This window comes from Nannospalax galili, unplaced genomic scaffold (genome assembly GCF_000622305.1).
Source record: "Nannospalax galili isolate Female #2095 unplaced genomic scaffold, S.galili_v1.0 scaffold664, whole genome shotgun sequence".
In the NCBI taxonomy this organism is placed as follows: domain Eukaryota; kingdom Metazoa; phylum Chordata; class Mammalia; order Rodentia; family Spalacidae; genus Nannospalax; species Nannospalax galili.
Genome location: NW_008354274.1, coordinates 4,108,394 through 4,130,335, shown reverse-complemented (window position 1 = coordinate 4,130,335; position 21,942 = coordinate 4,108,394).

The following is a 21,942-nucleotide window of genomic DNA, read 5'->3' as shown; positions in this document are numbered from 1 at the left end:
GGTGCCCTGGAATCCCCAGAGCCAGGGGCCCACTGGTGGGGTAGTCAGGAAAGGGGGGGGTCTCTGTATGCCAGCTCCCCACTTACTGTCTCCTGATGAGCACTATGGCCTGAGGAGGTGGTGGGAAACACGGAGAGGGCAATGGGGTTCCCAAGTCTTTCAGGCCTTTGGGTTCTGGAGTTAAGCCTCCAGTGGGGAGGTGGCCCCATGTCTAGCAGCTGCCCCAATGGTCAGAGACCAAGTGGGTGCAGACAGGAAAGCCCCTCCCCCAGCCCTGGCTCAGGGACCCAGCCACCACTTCATTGTACCTTGTCCCTCCCCTCCCCCAGCTCATGGCCAAGGCCACCTGCCCTGCTGTTAGTATTAACTAAGCAGCAGGACTGGCTGCTCTAAGGCTGGCTGAGCCCCTGGGCATTAGGCATCTCCTGTTGACCTTGAGAGGGCATTAAGCAGGTGTTCCTGGCAGAAGGGAGGTGGAGTGGGAAGGGGGACCTTAATCCAGAGGCCCAGCAGGTCTGCAAGCCTTCTGGAACCTTCCCCTTTCTTCACTCAGGATTCAGTGTCACCTCTGCCTGATTGCTTTCCTACTTTGTCTCTCCCTTCCTTTCTCCTCCTGCTTCCACTAGTCCTCACCCCTCCTCCTGTCCTCCTCAGTTTCCTCCTCTTCCCCTTCTTCCCCTTCTCCCCTCCCTCCCTCTCTTCCTTCCCTTTTCTTTCATTTTTTCGTGAGACAGGGTCTCAGTGTGTAGCCCTGGCTGGCCTAGAATCCACTATGGAGACAAAGCTGACCTCAAACTTGTGGAAATCCTCGTGTATCTGCCTCCCAAGTGCTGGGATGACAGGTAAACTCCGCACCCAGCCTCTTTTTGTTTTTAGAGATAGGGCCTTGCTATCCAGCCCAGGCTAGCCTCACACTGGCTATCCTCCTGCCTCTGCCCTGGGTGCTCGTGCCCCCTCCATTACTGTAGTAAAATTCCCATAATATACTGTTTCCCATCTGAATCATTTTAAACTGATCAAACGGTGGAACCAAGTTCATTCTCAATGGGACACAGCCATCAGCAGCAGCCCTCACAAACACCCTCCTCATGCTCCCAAAGAAACTCCACACAGAGGGGCACTTTCTAACCTCCTGTCCCCTGGTGGCCCCCCATCTGTTCTCTGTCTGTGTTAGTGGATTGTAGCCATTCTTTGCCTGGATGTTCCTCCTGACAGTGGCTTCTCCTTTCCACAATTGAGCGTTGGGTGTGGGTGTGTAGGTGGGTTTTGCTTTACCTATCCACTCATCTGAGATGGGCAGCTGCCCCCCACCTTGTCTGTTGTGAATAGCACAGCTGTGAGCACTTGTGGACACATGATTGTTCTAGCCCTTTGTTTTAGTTACTTTTCCATTGTTGTGAAAAATCACCCAACAGAAACGACTTAAGGGAGAGAGGTTTATTTTGGCTTCTGGTTTCCGAGGGTTTCATCCATCTCCGCTGCTGGTCACATGCTGCAACTGACGTAGGAAGCAGTGGTCCCGCTGTGGTGACCCACCTCCCTCAACCATGCCTCCTGTCCCCAAGATTCCATAGTATTTCAGAACAGCACCAGCAGGTGGGCATCAAGTGTTCAAACACATGAGCTTGTGGGGGTGTTTCACACTCAACTCAGAACACCCTGCTTCCTATGGGTGCACACTGTGAGGTCATTGCTAGACCGCAGGGGAATTCTATACTGAACTTTTTGCAGAACTTCTGGACTGTCTTCCACAGTGGCTACACCACCTTCCAGCCCACCGGCTTGTGTGAAGCTCCACCTTCTCCATACCTGCCATCCTCCAACATGTGTGTGCCAGGATCGAACTCATGTTATCGGGTTTGACAGCAAGGGCCTTTGCCCACCGAGTCCTCCCACCAGCTAATTCATCTTGTTTTCTTTTTAATGTTTATTTATTATTTTTATTTTATGTGTACGAGTGTGTTGCCTGCATGTATTTGAGTGCACCCGTGTCATGCAATGCCACAGAGGTCAGAAGAGGGCTTCGGATTCCCCTGGAACTGGAGTTAAGGACGGTTCGTAGCCGCCATGTGGGTGCTGGGAATCAAACCTGGGTCCTCTGCAAGAGCAGTCAGTGCTCTTCACCGCTGAGCCATCTCTCCAGCCCCCTCATCTTGTTTTTTTTGAGCAGGGTTTCTCACTGGCCTAGAACACAATGACTAGACTAGACTGGCTGGCCAGTGAGCACCAGGGATCTGCCTGTCTCTGCCTCCTTGGTGCTGGCATTTTTATGTGGGTTTGGGGTTAAAACTCAGGTCCTGGAGCTTGCAGGGCAAGTGCTTAACTGGCTGAACCATCTCCCTGGCCCTTATGTTCCATCTCTAAATTGATGATGAACCTAGAGGCTTGAGGTAGTGTGTCATAGAGCCTGTGACTTACCTTTCCTAGTGCTCCGTGATGCTTTTTTGGGTAATTTAGTCTCTGTTTCCAGTCCTAGGAGAAACGTCTTGTTGCCCAGGCTGGTCTCAAACTCCTGGGCTCAAGCAATCCTCCTGCCTCAGTCTTCCAAGTAGCTGGGATTACAGCCATGTGCCACTGCACCTGCCAGTTAACTGTTTATCTGTTTACTCATTTCTTTGTTTATATCTTATTTCGAGGTGCTAGGGATTGAACCCAAGGTCTCTTCCATACCAGGCAAATCCTCTACCTCTGAGCCCCAGCTACAGACCAAAACTAGATTTTTAATTTTGATCAAGTCCAGATTATTAATTTTCCCTTTTCTGGACCAGACTTTTATTTTTAATTAATTAATTATTGGCCTTTTTTTATGAAACAGGGTCTCCCTGTAGCCCCAGCTGGCCTTGAACTCACAGAGATTCGCCTGCCTCTGCCTCCCAAGTGCTGGGACTACAGGCGAGTGCCATCATGCCTGGCTCAGACTTTTATTTTATATACATGAGTGTTTGCCTGCATGTGTGTATGTGCAGTGCCCACAGAGGCCAGAAGAGGGTGCTGGATCCTCCAGAATTGAAGTTACAGGTGGTTGTTACCTACCACATGGGTGCTAGGAACTGAACCCAGGTTCTTTTCAAGAGCAGCCAATGCTCTTAACCACCACGTCATCTCTCAATTCCCGGATCAAGCTTTGTTATTATTTTTTAAATATATTATTTATTAATTTTTTTTATTTTATGTGTATGCATGTAGGTAAATGCACCCGTGTCATGCAATGCCTGAGGAGGACAGAAGAGGCTGTTGGATCCCCTGGAACTGGAGTTAGGACAGTTAGCTGCCACGTGGGTGCTGGGATTCGAACCTGGGCCTTCTCCAAGAAAAGTCAGTGTTCTTAACCACTGAGCCATCTCTCCAGCCCTATTGTTTTTATTTTATGTGTATGAGTGTACTGCCTGCATGTTTGTAAGTGCACCCATGTCATGCAGTGCCCATAGAGGTCAGAAGAGGGTGTCAGATCCTCCTGGAACTGGAGTTTGGGAAGGTTATTAGTCACCATGTTGGTGCTGGGAACCAAATCTAGGTCCTCTGCAAGAGCAACCAGTGCTCTTAACTGCTGAGCCATTTCTCCAGCCCCAGATCAAACTTTTAAATAACATATCTAAAAGATCACAAAGAGTGTCTCCTATGTTTTCAGACAGAAATTTGACAATTTTAGGTTTTAGATGTAGTTAGGTCTATGACCCATTTCGGGTTGATTTTGCGTACAGAGGAAATTATGGCTCTGTGATCATCTTAGCCACGCAGGGACACCCTTCCTCCAACACCATGCAATGGCCTTTACCTCTTTGTCAAAAATTAGCTGTCCATGGGGCTGGGGAGATGGCTATCGATAAAGTGGATATCATGCAGGCATGGTGACTTGAATTTTATCCCCCAAATGCATGCAAAAAAGCCAGGTGAGGTACAGGCTTGGAATCTCAACAATGGGGAGGCAGAGGCAAGAGGGTCCCTGGGGCTCATAGGGCAACCTAGCTGAATTGATGAGTACCAAGCCTAGGGAGAGATCCTGTCTCAAAAACCAAGGTAGATGATGCCTGAAGAATGACACCTGAGATTGACCTCTCCCTCCAAATGCACATGCACACATGTGCACCTTCACACACATGAACACACAGAGAATTGCAAACAGGATTTCAGAGAACACCCATGTTCACACCTGCATTATTCACAATAGGAGTGCATCACTACGGAGTGTGTGGCAGACCTAACCCACTGACCTCATGAGCCAGGAGCAAAAGAGGAAGAGTAAGGACTGGGGCCCCATAATCCTCAAGGACATGTCCCTAGGGACCCGAAGGTCTCCTAAAGGATCCACCACCTTCCAATAGCACCACCCTAGAGAGCAGGTCTTTACCCCAGGGGACACCCATGATCCTAACTAGTTCTTCCTGTTGCTTGTTCATGTTGTACTAGAGCCTGGAGCACTATGGGTGGGAACCTGTGATAGCAGATGCTGCAACATCCTGCCCACATTCTGTCACCTCAGCACTGCAGTGCCCACAGATCTCAGTACTATGGCTATGTCTGCATTGCAAGGCTGAGGCTTCCTTGGAAAGTGCTGAAGTCATTCACCCATCCACCCACTCACTCATTTAGCCACCCATGCATCCGTCTATCCACCCACCTATCCACCCACTTATCTACCCATCCACCTATCCATCCACCCCCACTCACTCCACATCTATCCATCCTCCCACCCACCCACTCATCCATCTACTTATCCAGCCATCCATCCATTCATCCATCATCTTCCCATCTATCCACTGACCCATCCATCATCCATCCATCATCCATCCATCCATCCATCCATCCATCCACTGACCCATCCATCATCCATCCTTCCATCCATCCATCATCCATCCATCCATCCATCCACTGACCCATCCATCATCCATCCATCCATCCATCATTCCATCCATCCACTGACCCATCCATCATCCATCCATCCATCCATCATCCATCCATCCATCCATCCATCCACTGACCCATCCATCCATCATCCATCCATCCATCCATCCATCCACTGACCCATCCATCATCCATCCATCCATCCATCCATTCATCCACTGACCCATCCATCATCTATTCATCTACCTATCCATCCATCCTTCATCCATCCATCTGCTTACCCACTCATCCATTCACATATCCATAGCCATTCATCTACTCACCCATCTTTCCATCCACTCATCCACCTCAACCACACATATCCCTACCTCACCTGTACGTGCTCTCACCTCATCTGCACATACCAAGGACTTTAGGGATCTAATATGGTACCCTGGCCAGCCCCAAACAAGATGTACTGTGGGCATGGCAGGCTGGGCAGGTGGGCAACAAGCCTAGGAGTGCCCATCAGGCTGGAGGGAAATGAGGGCATGGGGAACAACTGACCCTCTGTGTGCTAGGGTGCCTGCCATGCTAGTCCACTTGGGCTGTCCTCACCCCCAAGTGGCTGGTGCATTTCTGACTTGATGCATTTTGGAGCCATAAAGCTTTTTATCTTTTTCTCCATTTTCTCCTTGCTCTGTGGCCTCTGTTAGTTGAGTCAGGTGCCCCAGCTGCCTCAGGGGGACTCGGACAGCTTTAAGAACAAATAAATCAATGGGCTCCCCCAGAGAATGTCGAACACCTCGCAGCAGAGGTGATGTTCTGGAAGCTCAGAGGCTTTCTTTCTGCAAAGGCAGGGCTTTTTAAAGGAAGAAAAGGGTTTTAGGAGAGAACACGGATTTCATTGGCATAAGCTGTGGCGTGGGAGAGGCCATAGGGGGTCTTTGTCCTGCCTCAGAGGGGACAACAAGGGAGGCTGGGAAATTCTGATGTGTTTGACCGATATCAGCATAGGGGACCTGTGTTGGGCTCTCTTTCTCTATCTCTCTCTCTTTCTTGATCTCTGTCGCTATCTTTCTGTCTCTTTCTCTCTCTGTCTCTCCCTATCTCTGCCTCTCTGTGTATCTGTCTCTGTTTCTCTCTTTCTGTGATGTATGTACATGTACATGCAGAGGCTGGAGGAAGTCACTGGGTATCCTGCTTCATCACTTTTCTTCACTTGAGACAGGGTCTCTCACTGACCCTGGAGCTAAGCTGGTGGCCAGCAAACCTCAGCAATCCTCCTGCCCGCCCCCTTCAGCACTTGGGATACAGGAACATGAGTGGCTATGCCAGACTTTACTTGAGTGCTGGGATCTGAGCTCAGGGCCTCATGCTCACACAGCAAGTGCTCTTATTCACTGAGTCATTGCCCATGTTCCCAGCCCGAACTCTCTAGAGAAGCCCCTGCCTTCCCCAGCATGGCACCCAGGGACAGGAGCCTGGCAACCTGGCTCTGGCAGGTGTTGGGGGTACTGTAATTACTGCTGGATTGGGCCTCAAGGTCAACAGGGACCCTGGCTGCAGAGATGGGGTCGGGGGAGGGCAGGAGGAGGCAGGACAGGCAGCCTCTTCTGGGCCCACACCTACCATAACTGCAGACAGCAGAAGATAAGGGCAGCAGAGCCAGCATGGCCTGAGGGAGCTGGATGTGGTAGGGCTCCGGCAGCTCCTGGAGAAGCTAAGCACTCCCCAAACATGGCTGGTTCTGTGAACTTGCCCCAAACTGCTGGCCATCTCCCCTTCTGTGAGGTTTGTGTTCCCTTCTCTCAGGATAGTCCACCCCCATGAAGATCACCGTGAAGGAGGGTCTGCTCTGGGGAGGGTGGGGAAGCTGGACACAGTGTAAGGCATTCTTATCACCTGTGTCTAAGTTAAGCAAGGGGTCAGAGCCCTGTGCCATCCAGAGTACCCAAAGGGGGCTGCACAGCCCCTGGGAGGGTGCCAAGGGGCTGGCATTTGGGCAATTCATGACTATAATCCCAGCACTATAGAGGTAGACACAGGAGGATCAAGAGTTGAAGGCCAGCCTGAAGTACATATTAAGTTTAAAGACAACCTGGACTACCTGAGACCCTATCTCAAAAAACCCAAACCAACAATAATAACAATAAATAACAATAAAAACCTGTAGCCAGGCCTGGTGGCATAGGCCTGTCATCCCAGCGACTAGCTTTTGGGAGACTGAGTCAGGAAGATCATGAGTTCAAGGTCAATTTGGGCAACTTGGTGACACCATCTCCAAATGAAAAGTCAAAAGAAGGCCACTGAGATGGCCCAGTTGTTAAAGGGGATTGTTGCTAAGCCTGACGATATGAGTTTAATCCCTAGAACCTACACCGTGGAAGGAGAGGACTGAATCTGCAGGTTGTCTTCTCACACACACACACACACACAGAGTAAATGAATAAACAGAAAATAGTTTTAAAGTTAAGAGGGTTGTTGGTGTATCTCAGTAGTAGATGACCTCTCTTGACTCCATCAGTGAGAGGCTGGGGTGGGTCAGTGGTAGAGCACCTGCCTAGAATCCCCCAGTGAGGGACTGGGGGTGTGGCTCAGTGGTAGAACACCTGTCTGGGGTGCACAAGGCCCTGGATTTGACCCCCTAGTACCATATAAAAAGAAAACAAGAAGGAAAATGACAATGTTGAGTTGATGGTGACCTCCCAGGACTGGTTATGCTGGATAGCTTTGGTGTCAACTTTGCACACCTGGGTTGAGGGAACCTCAGTTGGGGAATTGCCTTCATTGGACTGGCCTGTGGCCATGTCTGAGGGGCATCTTCTTGATGAGTGATGTGGGAGGGCCCAGCCCACTGTGGGTGGTGCCACCCCTGGGTATTCCTCCATCCTCCATGGCCTGTGCTCCAGCTCCTGTCTCCAGGGTCCTGCCCTGAGTTCCTACTTTGGGCTCCCTGATGAACTGTGACCTGGGAGATGTAAGACAAATAAACCCTTTCCTCCCCAAGTTGGTATTGGTCAGAGTGTTTTGTCACAGCAATGGAGAAACAAACTAAGACACTGGTTAACAGCTCCTAACAGAGGTCAGCATTTCATGGCCTGTGCTCCAGCTCCTGTCTCCAGGGTCCTGCCCTGAGTTCCTACTTTGGGCTCCCTGATGAACTGTGACCTGGGAGATGTAAGACAAATAAACCCTTTCCTCCCCAAGTTGGTATTGGTCAGAGTGTTTTGTCACAGCAATGGAGAAACAAACTAAGACACTGGTTAACAGCTCCTAACAGAGGTCAGCATTTCTCAGACATTTCCCGTAATCATCCATTTGTTCAGAGGCTAGGCCACAGTCTCCACCCACTCCCTGGCTTTTGTGGAGAAGGGTGGGCCCTTGGAGTGATTTCAGCAGTAGATGTGACAAATGTGACAGGATTTGCAGAAGGCGTTGGCTAAGAACTCTACTGAGTCTGTGCTTTAGCAGCTGTGCAAACCCTGTGGCCTTAAGTGTTTACTAAATTGAAACGCTAAGCATTAGACAGACCTCCTTAAAGGCCTTCCTAGGTGCCTCTGGAGGGTCTTCTGAAGAGGCTCCTACAGGGTGTGGATACAATGTATATCGGATGTCTTTACAGATGCACTTAAAAAAGATGATTTGAGAGCGGTGGCTCAGTCTGTAAAGTACTTGCTGCACTCGCCTGCTGGTTAGTTTTTGTCAGCTTGACACACACTAGAGACGTTTGGAAAGGACCTCAAATGAAGAATTTCCCAGATCAGATTGGCCTGTGGTCACGTCTGTGGGGCATTTTCCTGATTGCTAATTGATGTGGAAAGGCCTGGCCCACTGTGGTGGTGCCATCCCTGGGCAGGTGAGCCTGGGCTGTATAAGAAAGGCAGCTGATCGAGCCAGGGAGCAAGTCAGTGAGCAGCGTTCCTCCATTGTCTCTGTTTCAGTTCCTGTCTCCAGGTCCTTGCCCTGACTTCCCTCAGTGATGGACTGTGAGCTGTAAGCCAAATAAGCCCTTTCTTCTCCCAGTTGGTTTAGGTCAGTGCTTTATACAGCAGCAGAATGCACAGTAGGACAGCAAACTTGAGAATCTGAGGTTGAACCCAGAACTCACTTTTTAAAAAAAAGCTGGGGTTATTGGCACAGACTTATAACTTCAGCACTAGGGAGCCAGACACAGATCTTCAGAGATTTCTGGTCAGCTAGCCTATTTGACAAGCTCCACACCAGTGACAGACTCTCAAAAACCTAGGTGAAACCAGGGGGTGGGGGTGGAGAAGGCACGGTGGGCACGCACCTTTAATCTCAGCATTCAGAAGGCAGAAGTAGGCAGATCTCTGTGAGATTGAGGCCAGCCTGGTCTACATAGTGAGTACCAAGGCAGCTGGGGCTACAGAGAGATCCTGTCTCAAAAAACAGAAAACAAAACAAAATGAAACAAACTAAGTGGACTGGGCTGAAGGGATGGCTCAGTGGTTAAAAGTGTGTACTGGTCTTCCAGGGACCCTGGGTTCAATTCCCAGCACCATCTGAAACTGTAGCCCCCCCACAGGATCTGGCTCCCTCTTATGGCCTCCATGAGCACTGCACAGGTGGCCATACACTGTATGAGAAAATTAATAAAAATAAACTTTAAAAATATTTTATTTAAGCCGGGCGTGGTGGCACATGCCTGTAGTCCCAGCACTTGCGAGGCAGAGGCAGGCGGATCTCTGTGAGTTCAAGGCCAGCCTGGTCTACATAGTGAGTTCCAGGAGACCCTGTCTCAAAAAGACAAACATTTTTTTTAATTTAGTATATTTTTTATTTTATGTGTATGAGTGTATTGCCTGTATGTTTGCAAGTGCACCTGTGTCATGCAATGCCCACAGAGGTCAGAGAGGGTGTCGGATTCCCTGGAACTGGAGTTACGGATGGTTGTTAGGTGGCTGCTGGGAACTGTATCTGGGTCCTCTGCAAGAGCAACCTCTGCTGTTAACCGCTGAGCCATCTCTCCAGACCCAATATAAATTTAAAAAAATCTAGATTGAGCAACACCCATGCACTTGTAGCCCCCATGTGCACCCACACAGACATGCATGCGTGCACACGCGCACACACACACACACACACACACACACACACACACACACACAGCCTCTCCTGGCTGCTGTTCGAATTCTGCTGCCCTACCTGTGGTCATGTCTTCTAATAAACTCACTCTGGCATCGTGGCATCTGACCTGTGTTTTTGTCAGAGCAGCATCTACCTACCTGGGGATCCCCCAAAGTAAGAATAGAGCCCAGAGTGGCCCCCTGAAGGCAGACATGCAGACTCCGTAGGCCAGATGTTCAGGGAGACCTGAAGAACCATCTGCTCACCCCAGGTAGGGCATTGACAGCAGACCAAAGTCAGGATTCTGCCAAAGTCCAGCTTGGCAATGAGTTTAGTGGGGCACTTATAGAGCATGGGTGAGGGGTGATTTAAAGGAGCCTGGGTGACTCCCAAACAGCTGCACCACCACAAAGTCCCTCCCCATCACGGATGACAATTTCATGGGGGCTGTACTATGGAGCCCCCTTTAAGTCAACCTTCCACTGACTGTATACTCCAGTATCTCCCAAGATTGCTTGCAGCTAGGAGAGGGCAGGATTCCATGGCGGAAATCCCAGTGAGGGTCCTGTGACCCTCCCTTCCTCCTATTAGGGAGAGTCACCAACTCCATCACCATCACCATAGACCTCTGTATGGTTCAGTTCACCTCAGTCAGTTGCCATGGCTACCACGTAATCTGTTTTCCAAGATGGTAGTCCCATAATATCCAGTGGAAAAAGACAGGTGCTAGCAACAGTCTTACTGTTCTCTGGGGCTTGATCTCCCACATTTTAGGACTAGTTAACCTTGACTTTGGCAGATGGGGTCAAAAGAAGATTACATCGGATAAAGTGCTTGCTAATTTTCATCTTTACTTTGGTTGTTATTCTATTTTCGTTCACAAAGCGAATGGTTTGGGTATCAGCTGTCTATGGCTACACAACACATTGCTCTGAAATTTAGCAATTTATGAATTAGGGTGTAGTGTCTCTTATAACTTCTGGGGGGAACAGAATGGAGAGGCGCAGGTTCTGGTTCTGCCTCTGGGATGCACACACTCGGGGCTGCAGCCAGGAGCCATGGGTGGCGTCATCAGCAGAGACTACACGGCTGCCAGAAGACCCCTGTCTGAGGTGGTACCCTCCTGTGGCTGGTGGCTGCAGGCCTTGCCTTCACACTAGTGTCACAGTGGGGCACAGCTTCCCCCTGGTGAGGGGCTCTCAGCAACTGGGAGAGGGTGCCCCCATCTTTGCAGCATGGCCTGGAGGTTACCTTGCCTTGTACAGCATCCTTAATTTTTATTTATTATTTTAAATTTATGTGTATGTGTGTATGTATGTATGTAAGTGCACCCATGTTGTGCAATGACTGCAGAGATCAGAAGAGGATGTCGGATTCCCTGGAACTGGAGTTACAGATGGTTGTTAATGGCCATGTGGGTGCTAGGAACCAAACCTGGGTCCTCTGCAAGAGCAGCCAATGCTCTCCAGTCCCTATATAGCATCCTTTAAAAAAATTATCTCATGTGTATGAATGTATTGCCTGTATGTAAGTGCACCTGTGTCATGCAACAGAATCCTTTTGTTATAGGTACAGATCTGAGTTCAGAGGGAACTGGCTCAGATGTCCAGGAGCTTGTGTCTTGGAACAAAGATTTGGAGCAGGAATACACGGATAGCCATAGGAAAAGGGACTGTTTAATAAGAAAGAGAAAAGCCCAAAAGCCCTGAGCTACGTGGCTCTACTTCTCTAGAGGTAATATATTCACTTGTTCGGTTGCTATGACAAAACACCTGATAAAAGCGACTTGAGGAAGGAAGGGTTTACTCTGGCTCACAGTTTGAGGGTGCAGTCCATCATGGAGGGAAGGCATGGCGGCAGGAGCGTGAGGCAGTTGGTCACATGGCATCCACAGTCAGGAAGCAGAGAGATGGATGCTGGTGCTCAGCTCGCTTTCTCCTTTTGATTCAGTCCAGGACCCCAGCCCGTGGGATGGTGCACCACATTGGTGGGGGGGGGTCTTCCCACCTCAGTTAACCTAATCACAGACATCCATGAGATTTGTTTCCCAGGTGATTCTAGATTCTGTCAGGTTGGTGGTATTAACCATCACACAGGTTATTGTACAGGTAAGGGGACTGGGGAGATGGTTCAGTGAAACCGGGAGAACCTGAGTTCAGATCTCAGCACCCATGTAAAAAGTGGCAGCACACACCTGCAATCCCAGAACTGGGAGGCAAGACTGGGGGATCCCAGGGGCTCACTGGCCAATCGAGCTGAACCAGTGAGCTACAGGTGCAGTGAGACCCTGACTCAAAAAATAATGTGGAGAATGACTGAGGAAGGCACTTGACATCAACCTCTGGTCTCCACATGCATGTACACACATGTGCACATGCACAAACACAAACACATGTATGCCGCACAGAATTTTAAAAAAGGAAACAGGTAACACACCAAAAGATGTTCAACATTGATTCGAGGTATGCTGGTATTTAGCCTGTCATCCCAGCATCCAGGAGGCCGAGCCAGGAGGATGGAGAGTTAGAGGCCAGCCTGGACTACATAGTAAGAGCTTATCTCAAAAACAAAAAATACTCAGGCTGGTTGAGGTGACTCATGCCTTTAAGCTCAGCACTTCGGAGGCAGAGGCAGGCAGATCTCTGTGAGTTCAAGGCCAGCCTGGTCTACATAATGAGTTCTAGGTCAGCTGGTCTCAAAAAGACCACAAACAAAACAAAACAAAAAACAAAAATTAACAACACTTATCACTCGGGAAATACATGCTAAAACCACAATGAAGACGTATACCCCTCCTGTTATTGTGGCTAAAATTAAAAGGCCTGACTATAGCAAGTGTTGGCAAAGATATAGGGCAACAGGACCTCATACTTAGACAGCTTATGGTGGAGTCTAAAATGGTACAGCTGGTCTGAGGACATTTATAGCCTTTTAAAGAAGGAAGCAAGCACCCAAGACCCAGCCACGCCTAGTCAGCCCCTAACAGAAAAGAAAGTATTTGTTCACACAAAGACAGGGCTGTGATTATTCACCAAGTACCATCCGCAGGTAGGGAGTGCCAGTCTGAACTGTGGGATTCATTTAGTTAGAGAATGGTAATGATTTTCACAATCTGTCACCGGATGCACTGAACGAATAATTGACAATATTATATTTGTATTTCCTCTGCTGCTTTGTCTACAGAAGGGAAACTGAGGCTCCAAGAGGCCAGGTTGGCGACAAGGCCAGCAGGTCGGGTCCAAGCTGGGCCCCCAACCAGGTCTCTTCGGGCCCCCACCCTGCTGAGGCATGGGGACATCAAGGTCCCCTCCTTCTTCATCTTGGCCCGCTACAGAGCCTCCACGCTTCCCTCTGAATCGGCTTAGGGCAGCGTTAATTGGGCGGAATCTGGAACCAAGTTCTGTTGGAGCCACCCTGCTAATAAGCAGGCCATTACAGGAGAGCGGGAGCTGCCAGCGCCCTCGCTGGGTCCCGCTCAATTAATCCAAAAAGAAAGGCTGCGAAGTTCTCATCCAGCAGGCAGTCTTGACAGCCACGGAGCGGGAGGCGGGCTTTGGACTGAGGTCCGGGGAGGACAGGAAGAGAGGAGGCCCAGGAGGGCCTGTCCTGTCCGCAGCTTCTCAAAGATGTTCAGGCCTGGGGCTAGGGCAGTAGGTTGGCCCGGCTGGACGAAGGCGGTGGGCGGGGCTGGATGAGGGAGGTGGGTGGTAGGCGGGGCTGAGCCAGAAGGTAGGTGGGCTGGGGAGGTGGTAGGGGCTGGGTAAGGGAGGTGAGCGGGACTAGGGGTTGGGACTGTGCAGGCCTGGTCTGCAGGCAGCTTTGAGTAGTCTTGCTCTGGTTTTCCTAACCTGGGCTTGTTTAACCATCCACCCAAACTCCGTGCCTTAAAACAGACTATTTCATTTGAGCACGTGCTCTTGGGGCAGGGCTGGGTGGGAAGATCCTATTTCAGTTTTTTGAGACAGGATCTGGCTTGTAGCCCAGGCTAGCCTGGAACTGGAGACCCTCAGGCCTCTGTCTCTTGGATACTGTGATGACAGGTGTGTACTGGCCTGGCTTAGGTAAGTGGGACTCTGCTCCCATGACAGTGTGAGGCAGAGCCCTCTCCTGGTGCTGAAGGATCCTTACTTAAGAGCTCCCTTGGCCTGCTGGCTGGTGCTGACCCAGGTCCTTAGAAGAGTGGCAGGATTCTCAGGAGAATGGCAGGTGTCCATCATACCACCTCCTATGACTGACTCTTCATCATCCCTGACACCTGGTATTACTCCTGGATGCTACAATGTGAGATGGATCAGAGGCTTCCCTGTAATGCTTGATTTCCCCTCTTGTCAGCAAGCTCCCTTCCTTCCTTCCCTCCCTCCTTCCTTCCTTCCTTCCTTCCTTCCTTCCTTCCTTCCCTCCTTCCTCCCCTCACTACTTCTCTTCTGAGGTAAGGTCTCATGTAACCCAGGCTAGTCTCAAACACATCTCCCTCCTTCCTTCCTTCCTTCCTTCCTTCCTTCCTTCCTTCCTTCCTTCCCCCCTTCCCTCCCTCTCTCCCTCCCTCCCTCCTTCCTTCTCTCCTTCCCTCCTTCCCTCCTTCCCTCCCCTCTGTCTCCCAGCATCCATGACTGTCTCTGTTGGACTCTTCTGTGTCAAGTGGTCCCTGTCAGCTGGAGTCACTGGGGCATCCTCTCTGCCAGCCTCAGGCTTTCCCAGACATTAGAACTTCTGTCCCCACCCTCTGTGGTACCTGTCTCCATATCTTATAGAGGAGGCATTGAGGGTCAGGGTGGGAATTAAATTTACCCTCGACATAGAGCATGGCCTGAATGTTCCCTTGACTTGTACCCAGCACATGGTCCCTGTTTTTTTTTGCAAATCAAGACAGCTCAAAGAGAGGACTTGGGACTTCATCTTGGCCCACAGGCAGGGGTTTCCTTTACCATCAGGTGGAGTTGGAGGTAGGGACAAGGCCTGGGCAAAGGTCTACAACTGCCTATGGCCTTGGACTTGACCTTGGGCTCCTTTTTGCTTTCTAACAGGGCATAGTCCCCTGATCCCTGGTGTGAGAAAAACTTGGTAGGAAAATACAGAGGCTGAGCATACGTCTCTCAACCCTGAATCTAGAGTGGATTGTGTTGCTGGGGACCCACAAGCTCTGTTCTAAAAGTGGGAGACCCTGTGTCCCTCAGCTGAACCCCTCTGCCTCTGACCAGCCTGGCTCAGTACAATCCCCAGCCTAACCCCCAACCCAGTACTTCAACTTAACAAGTTTAAGACCCAATAAATAACTAGATTCAAGAAGTTGATGGGGGAAAAATCGGGATATAAATAAATATTCCTGGAGTGATTCCACCTCCCGCAGGCATGAACTTTGAATAATTGGAGAGAATTATGCCGAGGACTAATCAAAACTTTTTTTTTTTTTTTCGTTTGCTAATTACCTCTGGGCTTCATCAGTGTCAAAGTCTAATCAACTCCAGACATCTTAATTGACCCTCGGGAGATGCCGGAACCGGAGGGCTTTGGTGTCACAGTGAGGGGGGCTGGGAGCCAGGAAGCTGGGGTCCTGGGCTAGAGCAGCCTTGGCCTGGGGAGGGGGCTGGGTGTGAGAGCCCTGGCAAGCTGCTGGCTTTGATCAAAACAGAAAGAAGCCCTTTTCTGCTCTGCAGGCCCTGGATGTCATCTTCCACATTCTCTGGGGCTGAGTTTACCAGTTGAATGGATGGAGTTCAGGTAGGGTTTGCTCTGGGTGGCCTCAGGGATGGGGCTGGCTAGCTTTGGAATGAATGGCCTGGCAGTGGGGTGGGCTTCTGGGTATCTGCAGTTGAAAAGAGGGTTTGATTCGTTTTCCTGAATGAAATCATTTGCACAGGATGAAAAAAATCTCTCTTCTAAGAACAGAATTCCAGTGTCTGGGAAGAGGCCCTGGAAGGCAGAGTCCTGGGAAGGGGGCAGGTTTAGGGAGGTGGGGATGTCTAGTCCAGGAGGCAAGGAGAGGACCTGACAGGGAGGGAGAAGAGCCCTAGGTAGGTAAGTGGGCAACTGTCTGTCTCTCACCCCCCCTTCCCTCTGTCATCCCTCCCCGTCTCTCTCCCCCTCCCCTCTTTCCCTCCCCCTCCCCTCTGTCCCCATCTTTATCCCTCCCTCTCTCCTCCTCCCCTCTCTCCCTCCCCCTCCCCTCTGTCCCCTGTCTTCCAGATTCTTGCCTGTCTTCCTGACTTTCTCATTACTTCCTTACCTCACCATCTGTCCTCACTTTCCTGCCTTGCTCTCTCTCCATCTGTCTCTTGTGGGGTCTCCAGGGAGGCTGCCGGGTGGGGGCGGGCCTGCTCCTCTGGGCACACATCTGGGTTAGCGGAGTTGTTGGGCCTTTGGTGACTGATGTCACTCTGGGACTAGCTGGGTGGCCCCTGAAGGTGTCTCCCATCAGAGAGAAGGCCCAGGCACCTCTTTGCACCAAGGAACTCTCCATTACAGCCATTGTCTCTGACTTTTCAAAGTCTGAGAAAGATTCCTGTCTAGGGGCCTGTCTAGCCCACTACTCCTGTAATCTGCCAGACCCAGAGTCATTGATTCCCCATGGTCAGGGGTCTGTAATGGACCTCATCACTGAAGGAGACCTCAGGAGATTCTTGGGGGCTATTTATTTATCTTTGTGGCACTGGGGCTAGAACTCAGGACTTCATGCATGCTGGGGAAGTGACCTATATACCCCAGCCCCCCACTGGGGGATTCTAAGCAGGTGCTGTACCTCTGAGCAATGCCATCACTAGAGATTGTAAGCAAGTGCTCTTACCATGAACTGAGCTACATTCCCAGCCCTCTTTTCACTTTTTACTTTGAGACAGGAGCTTACTGTGAGCCCAAGCTGGCTTGCAACTCACTCTGTAGCCCAAGCTGATCCTAAGCTTGTAATCCACTTGCCTCAGCCTCCTGAGTAGGTGGAATGACAGGCCTGTCACCCTACCTGCACCACCAGGCCTGGCTTTTCTTCTGTCTATATGGGGTCAAGACTCAGCACCCCCATGTGCCGCAGGAGGGTACCCCGACTACAGCCCCACTCTGTGGACAAGTTGGGGGCCGCTCAGTGTCTGGAGCTTGGTGTGTTTTACTCTTGTGTAGGCAGAAGCGAGGTCTGTACCTGGTATGGGTTATGTACCTGGTAGGGGTAGACAGGGTGCTCTGAGCCCAGCGCTGAGGGTCTATCTGCTATAGACCTAATGGCCCTACCTGTGCCAAACCAGCAGCAGCCCCCACCTCCAGTGCAGAGTCCACTCAGTCTGCCAGTACTCTCCCCACCCCAGTTGCAGCCCCCTGACTGGTCCTGCTTAGCTTCCTTGGTCAACAGGCGCCATCCATCTCCTCTGGGTGATAGATGGTCTGTCCTTTCTCCCGCCCGCTCTCTTGCTATTTTGGCAGCAGAATAATGTTTATCAGCTCACAGTACAGTGCTCCCTCCTCCCACCCTCCCACCCGATCGCCTTCTCCTGCATTGGGGACCCACAGTAGATACCAGGTGGCTTGCTTAGCAGGTTATTTTCATGGTTTTAATTTCTTATCCCATCTTCTCTTTTCCATTATTGCATTTTGGGGTTTTTTTGGGGGGGGCTCTGAAATGAGCAGACATTTTCCTGGTGATGTTTTTTTAAAATAACAATCATTATTTATGATTATTTTCCTCCCTGATCACTGTCAGCCTCTGGGTTTGATCTCTTATCAACAGGCTTCCCTTCTCCCTTGTCCTGCCCTCAACCCATAACCAGACATAGCTGGGCATGCGAGGGGCAGCTTGAGGGTTTACATGGAAACCGCAGGCTTCCTTTGGCCTAACAGAACCTCCTGTGCCTCCCTACCCTGTGCCCCCAGCCCTGCCTCCTGCAGTCCTGCAGTCTGTCCTGGCTGCAGGTGACTGTCATCTGCACACATACTTCCCTGGCAAACTCTATTTGTAGGAGCTACGTGAGGCCCCTTTATCTGGGAACTTCAGCTTTATCATCTTTAAATAGACAGACTTAGGACTTTGGATCATTTATTCATTCAACAGATGCTCCCTGAGGGCTTTTTGAAATGTGTATATGTGTGTGTCCATACGTGTGCATATGGAGGCCAGAGGTCAACATCTGGTGTCATTCACCCTCAGTTGCTTTCTATCTTAGTTTTTTCCATGTGACTGTGTGTGTGTGTGTGTGTGTTTTCACATATGTTTGGGTGAATGTATGTATATGTATGTTTGGATATGTGTGGGCGCACATTGTGTGTGCATGTGGAGGCGTTGATGTTGGAAATCATCTTCTACCTCATTCATTGGGGCAGGTCTCTCAATCAAACCCAGAGCTCACTGATGTGGTTGTCTCTAGCCAGTTTGTTCAGGGAACCCTGTCTTCACTTTCAGGAGTGACAGGCAGGCTACCTTGTCCAGTTTGCATTTACTCGGCTTCTGGGAAATCAGAACTGCAATCCTCGTGTTTTCACAGGAAGCTCTTTAACTGCTGAGCTGTCTCCTCATCTTCCTGAGGGCTTTTTATGCGCCCCCCTCCACCACAAACCTACCTATCGTAGAGGAGGAATCTACTATGATGTACCTACCTGTGTATCAGAACCTCCTCCCCCAAATTCCTAAGATGGAGTCCTGGGCTTCTGGATAATTTTGCAGTGCAACCTTGGGCAAACCACCCTCCCTCTCTGAGCCTTTCTCTTTTTGCCTTTCTGTGAAAGCAAACACAGGGTGCTCAGTACCCTGAAAGGACATTTCCTGTCCCTGTAGGCTGGACCCCAGGTGACAACTGTTCTCAGCAGCTATGGCCTGACCCAGCTCTTTCATGGCTGCCTGCCAGTCACCAGGAGCAACCAGGCCTGTCTGGGGCTCTTCCCCTAGTCTGTCATGCCCAAGTGTCTGGCCAGCTGGGCTCTGGAGCCATTGTCCGGGTCAGGGAGAGACCACGTGTGTACTGAATCCTAGGTGATCCTTCCTGAGGGGGAGGCAGCCCCCCACGAGGTCTGCTGGGTGGGAGGCTCCAGAGCCCAGGGCCATAGAAGGTCTGGCCTTGAAGTGGGCTCAGGAACCAGGCATCTGTCCATACTGCCTCTCCTTACACTGGTTAAAGAGGTCTCTATGAATATTTATGAGTCTCCTATGAATATTAATTACAATGGATGCCTATCTTGCTACCTTCCTCCATTGCAGCTAAATCCCCTGCAGTCACCTGTGTCTGTTGACCCCAGGTGTGAGCCAGCAAGGGACACAGTTTGCCAGTGACTCTTTGGTGGCTGGCTGAGACCCTCCACCCAAGGAGAGAGGAAATGCCTGGCCTGGGGCTCCCATCCCAGATCTGACTCTCCCTGTGTGGGCTGGCCCTTCCTTGGGTCTCAGTTTCCCTTCTGACCTCCAGGGGACCTTCTGTCGCCCAAGAACAAAAGAAGTTTCTCTGATTCCACTGTGGGAGTTTCTATTGTGCTCCAAACAAAGACAGTGGCTTGGGTTCCTGGGTATGTCAAACTGGAGTTCAGGTTACTAAGTGGGCAGGTAATCAGAGAGGCCTGCGATCAAGTGTCCATGTGTCTCCCAAGCTATTGCCAGGGTCTACCCATCCAACTGTTCCTAAAGACTGAGGCCTTCATAGGGTGAGCACAGGGCTCAGAAGCAGTAGAGGGGTTCTATGACCAGGAAGCTCCAGGATGGGCAAACCATCCCTGAGCCAGGATGAGCAGACACTTGTCGAGCTGGACCACACTGCCTGGAGGGACTTGGGCCCCACTGCTCGTCTCTGTGATCTCGGTGGTCACAGTTCTGTGTCTGTGACCCCTCTGAGCATGCCTTCCCCCTTCTATTCCAGGCCTGGCCAAGGACAGCCCGTGGTTGTTCTGTGTCGGGAAGATCTGTGCTGAGGACATCTGGCTGTTCATCCAGAAGTGGCCCAGTCTGGGTACCAGAAGGTATCAACGAAAGCCCAAAGCTTTGAGAATCCAGGGAGGCCAAGCCTGTCTCTCCACCCAGAGTGGCTCAAGAGCACCCCTCTGCCCCCAGGAGCTGAGATCCCTAAGTCTGATCTGTGGGTCCTGTAGGCTCTGGGCTTTCAGGGTGCCCAGCCCCATCTCCCTAGAGGGTGGACTGTCCATTGTCTAGGCTGGTCTTGTCTCAAGGGCTCCAGGAGAAGTCAATAGAGGCCTGGAATTACCAGGAAGAGCAAACTCTACTTAGTGCTTTACAGAAAGTTCCAAGACACTTGGGCCTCTTAGTGTGCCTTTCCCTGATGTCCATCAAGCACTTCCTGTCTGCAGCACTGTGTGCTGGGAGTTCTAGCGGGTCTCCGTATGAGTGTTGCATACTACCAGCTAAAAGCACTGATAAGACCTGGCTTCTCCCCTGGCTTCCCAAGTCCACATTGACTCTCTCCTTGGGTACTTGGCTCTGAGCTTACCAGTATGGATGTGGAGGCTCAGAGTGGTTCATCGCTTGTCCAAGGTCACATAGCAAGTGGTGTGTGTGTGTGTGTGTGTGTGTGTGTGTGTATGTAGGGACCAGAACTTTACTCAGTGTGTGCTTAGGACCACCTTGCAGAGTGGCGGACGGATGGAGGTCCCTTACACTTCAAATTTTTGCACAGACTGAGCTCTGTGGCTGAGACACAGCCTACTCCGTGCTGTTTGCCTAAATATGTTCAGCCTCTGTCTTCCCACGGGACTGGCACGGCCACCGCCAACATCTGTGGGGACAACAGCAGTGGAATGCCTAATGAGGGCCTTGCCACAGAGTGTGGACTGGGACAGATGGTCCATCATTATCTGTTTTTATTAATTACTGGATCCCTAGGCAGCCATTGGCTCCCAGGCTCAACCTCGTCAGAGGCATCAGCGCCTAGTTCTTCTGGAAAGAAGAAATGGCCCTTGAGTACAGCCTTTTTCCCCCCTGACTGCCTTTGACACCACAGACATTTTTGGCTCTGTGAGGTCCCTGGGGTGCCGGGTTAGGTGAGGAGAGAGAAGCAGGCTTGTAGCTGCCATTACCCAAGGATGGGTGTAGGAGAGGCAGAGATCCCCAGCCCACCAGGGGCTGTGGGCAGCAGCCAGGCACTGGTCAGCTGCACTCAGACTGTAAGTACATGTTCGTGCGCACATATGTATGTGTATGGTGTATGTATGTTTGTGTGCGTGTGTGTGTGTGTGTGTGTGTGTGTGTGTGCACATGGAGGCCAGGCATCGATATCAGATGTTTTATTTAATCCTACTCCACCTAGTTTTGTAGATTTTTTTTCTGTTGCTATTTTTGTGAGACAGGGTCTCCCTGTAGCCCAAGGCCTGGAGCCCTCTATGCAGACCAGGCTGGCCTCAATATCACAGAGATCTGCCCGCCTCTGCTTCCTGAGTGCTGGGATTAAAGGCGTTCAACATCATGTAGACTTCTTTTTTGTGTGTGTGTGTGTGTGTGTGTGTGTGTGTGTGTGTATGCCATGTATGTGTGCAGTGCCCAAAGAGGCCAGAAGAAGGCATTGGATCCCCTGGAGCTGAAGTTATATGCTGTTGTGAGCCTCCTGAGGACTGGACAGGTCCTCTGCAAGAACAGCAAGTGCTCTTAGCCATTGAGCCATCTTTTACCCCCTCCACCTTGGTTTTATGTAAAATATTTTATTTATTGTTATTTTATGTGTATGACTGTATTGCCTGCATGTAAGTTCACCCATGTCATGAAATGCCTGCAGAGGTCAGAAGAGGGTGTCAGATCCCCTGGAACTGGAGTTATGATGGTTGTTAGCTGCCATGTAGGTGGTGGGAATTGAACCCAGGAGTGCTTTTAACTGCTGAGCCATCCCTCCAGCCCTTCCACCTTGGTTTTTGAGATAAGGTCTGTTATTGAACCTGGAGCTCTCCCATGCAGCTAGGCTGCTGGCCAGTGAGCTCCAGGGATCCTCCAATGTCTGTCCTCTAACCCCTCCCCTCCAGTACCTGGGTCACAAACACACAATGCCTTTTATGTGTATGCTGGGGATCCCAACTCAAGTCCTCCCAGTTGTGTGGTAAGTACTTTACCCACTAAGCCATCTCCCCAGC